This window comes from Aulostomus chinensis, chromosome 22, assembly GCF_037954235.1.
Source record: "Aulostomus chinensis isolate RoL2024-O1b breed Wild chromosome 22, RoL_Achi_v1.0, whole genome shotgun sequence".
NCBI classification, from domain to species: domain Eukaryota; kingdom Metazoa; phylum Chordata; class Actinopteri; order Syngnathiformes; family Aulostomidae; genus Aulostomus; species Aulostomus chinensis.
In genome coordinates this window covers 25,661-32,500 of record NC_141341.1, presented here as the reverse complement: position 1 = coordinate 32,500, position 6,840 = coordinate 25,661, and the positions used below count along the sequence as shown (strand labels likewise).

Below are 6,840 nucleotides of genomic sequence, written 5' to 3'. Positions count from 1 at the left end.
GTTATCACATTCTCTTTAACATGCAACACCAGGGAACGGACGTAAACACAGTGCAACAATCCGGCGTAGCGATAGCAGACAACATGAAGCGTACGACATGAAAGCAGACAAGAAAACAAGGAATTAAGAGAGCTCACCAAGTGGCTGCATACCGAGTTGGAAGTAAGTACAAGTAAAACAAATCTCGCGCTTCCTTTTCACGGGTAAGCACTGGTCACGTGGACTTACAGCACACCCCTCTCTTACAGGAGGACTACACTCTTAGACTGCTGAACCTCAAACAGTTCTCAATAAGTTTTACTTGTTGCATTTTTAGCTCTGGCTTAACGTACACATTTGTACACATTTGTACACATTTGATTGAAACATGTAAATAAGAGATAATAAACTACGCAAATGACATAACACCACAGAAAACACAACACCTACAATGTTGATAAGTATCTTGCCACCATCCTTACCCCTCAGGTTGGCAACACCCCCCCCCCCCTAATAAATTCCATGGACTTTGCTGACAAAATCAAACTAATCAGTCTAGACCCTGAAGAAACCATGGTTTCATATGATGTGACATCCCTGTTCACATGCATCCTCACAGGAGATGCTGTACAGACAGTCAAGAGGAAACTTCTGAAAGATAACACTCTAGCAGAAAGGACCAACCTCTCACCTGAACAGGTGGGTGACCTTCTCGACCTTTGCCTCAACACCATTTACTTCCAATATAACAATGGTTTCTACAGGCAAAACCATGGCTGTGCCATGGGATCTCCGGTATCCCCCATTGTAGCAAACCTGTACATGGAAGAGATGGACAGTCTAGCCTTGAGAACATTCAGAGTCCACCCGCTGAGACTTTGGTTCAGATACGTAGATGACACCTGGGTCACCATCAGGAAAAGTGAAGTTGAGCCTTTCACTGAATCCCTTAACCCGGTGGACAGTAACATCACATTCACGTGGGAAGATGTCCAAGACAACTGTCTGGCTTTTCTGTGTGGTGCACATTGAAATGAATAGGGAACTTAACATTGGGATCTACAGGAAACCCAAACCACACGGATCAGAATCTCCAGTTTGACTCCCACCACCCACTCAAGCACAAACTGAGGGTGATCCCAATCCTCAAACACAGAGCACAAAATATCCCTTCTAAAACAGATGGGAACCTACACCTCAACGAGAAGGGGCACTCCTTTGAAAATCACAAGGTGCGTGTTCTAGCCAGAGAGGACAGATGGTTTGAAAGAGGGGTGAAAGAAGCTGTTCATGTCAAACTACAACGACCATCTTTGAACAGAGGTGGGGGCCTCAGACACCACCTATCACCCACCTACAATGCCGTCCTTAGAACCCTCTGCAGGGGCTGCCGCCAGCATTCCCACCTTCACTCAGGTGACCCGAACAACTCCCCAAAAGGGCTGGGAGGCGTAATGACCTGAAACTTGGACCAACAACTCACATGACCACCTAATAACCCTACTGTTCTGGCCTTACGACCACTTGAATTTTGCCACCACCCACCTGGATGGATTTATACCTAAAATTTCCACCAAAAATTTAGAACTGAAGAAGCTTCCTGGATGAGAGCCGAAATGTCTTCACTTACAAGAGGAGAGTCCAGTTGCATAAACTGATTATTCTTGAGAATTACGATGACCTGAAAGAATGAGAATGTACACAAATACAACTGAGTTTATATTAACAAATGATAGAAACAGCTGTGGTCAGTGACTGAGATGGTTGTGTGTATGAAAGGAAATTGTTGTGCAACTATTTATGTTCTCCCTTACAGTTGAACATGGATACGTCTTGCTACTAGTATAGCCAGTCATGCAATCATAAGTCAACTCAAATGTGTTGACTTTAGGGAGAGTATCCTAATGTTTCCAGGTAACTGTCTTTCCATGTGGATGCCATTTTCCTCATGTTGTAGAGAATACATTTAAATCCAGGTGGATCTCTAAAATTAAGATGTTTGTATTTTTTTTAATCAAAATTAAGATAACAAAGTTACAGAGCAGCTTTTCAGTCTCCATCCTCTGACAGGCATTTTAGAGACCTGGAAACGCATGCCCACAGCGCCTCCATCAATAATGTAACAAGTATAAAATGATGGATAACATTTTTCTGAGGGTTACACAAACCCTTAAAAGGCCACAATCAGCATCCATCCATTTTCTATCACTTATCCTGTTAAGGGTCGTGGGGGTGGGGGTGGAGCCTCTCCCAGGTGCCTTCAGGCATGAGGTGGGGTTCATCGGACAGGTCACCAGTCAATCACAAGGCCAAAACATACAGAAAGGGCAACGATTGACTCTCACAGCTACGACTTCGGTCAATTTAGATTTTGGATTAACTTCGTCCCCTCTTGATGTCTTTGGCCTGTGGGAGGAAGCCGGAGTACCGGAGAGAACCCACGCAGGCACAGGGAGAACATGGAGACTCACCCAGAAAGACCCCGTGCTGCAGCCGGGGCTCCACCCACAACCTTCTTTCTGGGAGGTGACGTGCTGACCACGGCACCAGCGGGCAGCCCTTGTGCAGATACAAATACAGATATATTGGCCTGTTCAACCACACCATAAGGGAATTTAATGTACCAGCGGGAGAGGCAGATGATCAGGTCCACCTACAAGGGCATGGCTCAGCTCCTGGTGGTTCTGAGCTGGAGTACCGATTGCAGCTCCTCACAAATTTGCAGGAGGATGGCCCGCGGTAGCCGGAACCAGGTCATTACCCACCCTTCAGAATTATGGAGCAAGTCCTTCCACTCCCTGAAATGTTGCTCCCGTCTTATTGTAGCATTTGCCACGTTGTCCAACAGCGCAAGTGCTGCCATTGTTGAAAGTTGCACATTCAGCACAATCGTGAAGGCTCTGTTATAGCCGCTTAAGTAATGCCAACAGGTGCTTGTGTTGATGGCTTTTTCGTGCCCGACGTATGTGTGGTTGTCAAATAATGTCAGTCACCAAACACCACCACAGGGTGTCGCCAACAGACCAAAGTGCAGTCAACGCAAGAATCGGCTTTCTGCCAACTTGTATGGCACCTCCGGAGTTGGCGTGAAACAGCGCAAGAATCAACGAACTTTTTGCGTTGATAAATCTGAATGTGAGCGTTGATCCTGGCATACGCAAGTTTTTCTTTTGTAAACAGCACTGATACCTGAGGCCCCTTATATTCTTAATATAACCTTTAAATTACCTTAAAAATATATAAACACTGAAAAAAGCAGCTTGAGCAAAGGTAAGACGAAGTACCCGTTTTTTTCATTAAGCTAAAGATAGATGTTGAATCTGAAAAGGAAGCTGATTTGAAATTGGGAGATTAAGTATGTGTGTTTGCACACACGTGAGGAAGGCAAGGCAAGGCAATTTTATTTGTATAGCCCATTTTCACAAACAGTTTGTCTCAAAGGGCTTCACATGGCATCATAACAACATCCTCTGCCCTTAGACCCTCACATCGACTGAGGAAAAACTCCATAGAAAACCCTTTTAACAGGGAAAAATCATGTGGAAATGTGGTCAGAGAAAGCAGAATGTGCCTCAAGCTGTGTCTGTCCAAGAGCTTGAAAAATCTTGAAGAGAAATATGGCAGTAATCATTCTTCAGGCTCAGATGAGACACACTGACTTCTTATATAAGAAGTGACACAACCCCCCTACTCTCAAGCATTGCCAATAACAAGAACCCGTAAATGGATCTGTAAGGAACCATCATTAGCTCCATTAAAATTGTTTACACTGTTTCTACAAATGTTTGAACATTAGCAAAGTTACAAAAGTACAACTGTAGGAATGTGCAAAATCAGAAAACAATCAACCTCCTTATCCGCAGTATTAGTCTGACACTGCCACAGTCAATACCACAAAGCTTAACTTTATTTCACCAATCAATATATTTAGCAAATTATTTTGGAATTTGAGAGATTAACAACATCATGTTGTTACAGTGTGATGTCATCAATTTGAATACTGCAGTGACACTCATGCATAATGATTTATGCTCCACTTTTCCAGCTCTCCCCTGCAGTTGATGCCCTGATTCACCGTGAGGAACCACTGATCAGCCAGCTGTCGCTCATTAATCATTCATGAACTGGTTCACATTGACCATTTATAGTTGAATTTGGATATGGTGAGGGTAAGAAGTGAGTCAGTTTTCATCTGTGTTAATTTCCAGATAAAGTGGGATTTATAAACATAAAATGCTTGTAGGTGAGTATACACATGATTTTATTGATGTACATTTTATTTGGTGTGTCAGAAATGGTCCCATAAACATGACAAAGAAGGGGGATGCAAACGAGGTGTGCCAATATGTAATGTACTGTAAAGAACACAAGTTTAAAACTCAAATTAAGGATGGTGTGTGTAATCAGTTGTTTGATCAAATGAATGAGCGGGAAAATGTGGTGTGGGGTTGTATGGTGAGACAATACAAACACATTTAAGAGCAACATGGTGACTAAGGGAGGAAGAGGGGGAGCACGTTAGCTTTTGGGTTAGTAAAGGAGCACTGGAACACAAGGCCCAGGTGTTGCCTGATGAGATTCTGCCATTCCCACAATTCTGCCATTTGTGAGGATGCACAAAGACCAGGTGCTGCAAAGGATGTCAGATGGGGTGATCACATGTGTATGTCATTTTTTGCTATTCTGCATGTGACCTGTCACCTGCAGGCCAACTGTTTTTTTTCCCCACAGTTGAATTTCCTTTTTTGAAAACAAGAACAAAAATAAAACGCTGTCATGATATTTAGTGGAAGTGAGTGGACTTCTGACAAATGGTAGCTTTGTCCTCATTGCTGCTTTCAGAGCTGCAAGATAAGTTGAGTCTGCAGACACTGCTAAGGCCTGAAGGGACCTGGAACTCTGCAGTGACTCCTGCCCTCCAAGCTGAATATATTTACTCCTTATACACACACACACACACACACACACACACACACAAAACGAAAAACAGAGAATAATTGAATTTATTGAAATTTTTGATGACATATGAGAGCTGAAGTTATGATGTTGGCTAAAAATACCTTCCAGGGAAAATTGAAAAATATGACATGAATAAGCAAAATGTTGACTTTACAACGTGTGTATTTGTGTGTGTGATGTTGACCCATTTAGGACCTCCTTCTCACCCAGATCAGGAACTGAATGTTTGAATGTTTTTAGGCTTCAGCAAGTCAGTTGTGGCACATCTGTGACAGAGTTCAAGACCAGAGGCTAAATGGTGAGCCGGCATATTTCGATGTTTTTTGTTGTTAATTCATTTGATTTTATATTCACTTTCAAGGATGTGGAAATAATTTTAGGAGATTTGCTTACATGTTCTTAGTAAGTCCAGATTGTATTAGTAGTTTTTCATTTATACTGATGAATCATTAGTTGTCTGTAAATACTGTGTAAGTGCATGAGGGTTAGGGTTAGGGTTAGGTATAAGGTAAGAGTACCACCCCACCCAAAGTGGTGCACTTTGGAACCGTAAGGTTTAGGAAGCTGAAACTTGGTGCACAGGGTTGTGATGGTCGGCGGAGTGATTGGTGAAAGTTTCAAGTGGATTGGAGCAAAGGGGGCGGTGTTATTGGCGAATAAGCCCCTATTTTGAGCTTGATTGGCGGTGCACTTTTGATCTGTAGGGGGCAGAGTGCTGAGACTCTGGCTACCCCCCCCCCCCCCCCCAAATGTGGGCATTGGCTTTCCAACGAGCCTAGTCCCGAGTCTGTCGGATGTTCCTAGCCTGAGTAATGTGGATTTTAAATTCCCCCATTCAAGTGAATGGGAGTGAGTGAAAATTTGAGTGTTTTGTATGAAAAGTGTCCTGTGGAAAGTGTCATGGAGCATGTTTGGGGTGATTTGGAGTGTATTAGTAGTACTTTGTTGGGTATGAATTTTGCAAGTTGGTATGGGGTGGATAGCACTTGTGTGCTGAAGTGTGTGGGTGAATGTGGGTGAGTGTGTGTGTTTGTGTGTGTTTGTGTGCATGTGTGTGTGCGCGTGCCTGCGCGTGCGTGTGAGGGTTAGGGTTAGGCAAGAGTAAAGGGAGGAGGTTAGGGTTAGGGTTTGGGTAGAGAGCAGAGGATAGGTTTGAGGGTTAGGGTTAGGGTTAGGTATAGAATAGAATAGGTTAGGGTTAGGGTAAGGGTAGAGGATAGGTTTAAGGGTTAGGGTTAGGGTTAGGTATAGAATAGAATAGGTTAGGGTTAGGGTTAGGGTAGAGGGTAGAGGACAGGTTTGAGGGTTAGGGTTAGGGTTAGGGTTAGAATAGAATAGGTTTGAGGAAACTAGGGTTAGGGTTAGGGTTATGTATAAGGTAAGAGTACCACCCCACCCAAAGTGGTGCACTTTGGAACCGTAAGGTGCAGGAGGCTGAAAGTTGGTGCACAGGGTTGTGATGGTCGGCGGAGTGATTGGTGAAAGTTTCAAGTGGATTGGAGCAAAGGGGGCGGAGTTATTGGCGAATAAGCCCCTATTTTGAGCTTGATTGGCGGTGCAATTTTGATCTGTAGGGGGCAGAGTGCTGAGACTCTGGCTACCCCCCTAAATGTGGGCATTGGCTTTCCAACGAGCCTAGTCCCGAGTCTGTAGGATGTTCCTAGCCTGAGTAATGTGGATTTTAAATTCCCCCATTCAAGTGAATGGGAGTGAGTGAAAATTTGACAAAGTGTTTTGTGTGAAAAGTGTCCTGTGGAAAGTATCTAGGAGCATGTTTGGGGTGATTTGGAGTGTATTGGTAGTACTTTGTTGGGTATGAATTTTGCAAGTTAGTATGGGGTGGATAGCACTTGTGTGCTGAAGTGTGTGGGTGAGTGTTTGTGTGTGTGTGCGCGTGTGCGT

General features: G+C 43.8%; 1 long non-coding RNA gene across 1 annotated transcript in view; it reads right to left on the bottom strand.

Annotated features, from left to right (window-relative positions):
• LOC147240163 (uncharacterized) overlaps positions 1–175 on the bottom strand; it is a 13,107-nt gene extending 12,932 nt beyond the window's left edge. The window contains exon 1 of the long non-coding RNA XR_015111264.1: positions 138–175. This is a non-coding gene — a long non-coding RNA (uncharacterized LOC147240163). The remainder of the gene's footprint in view (positions 1–137) is intronic.
• Positions 176–6,840: the final 6,665 nt, after the last annotated feature.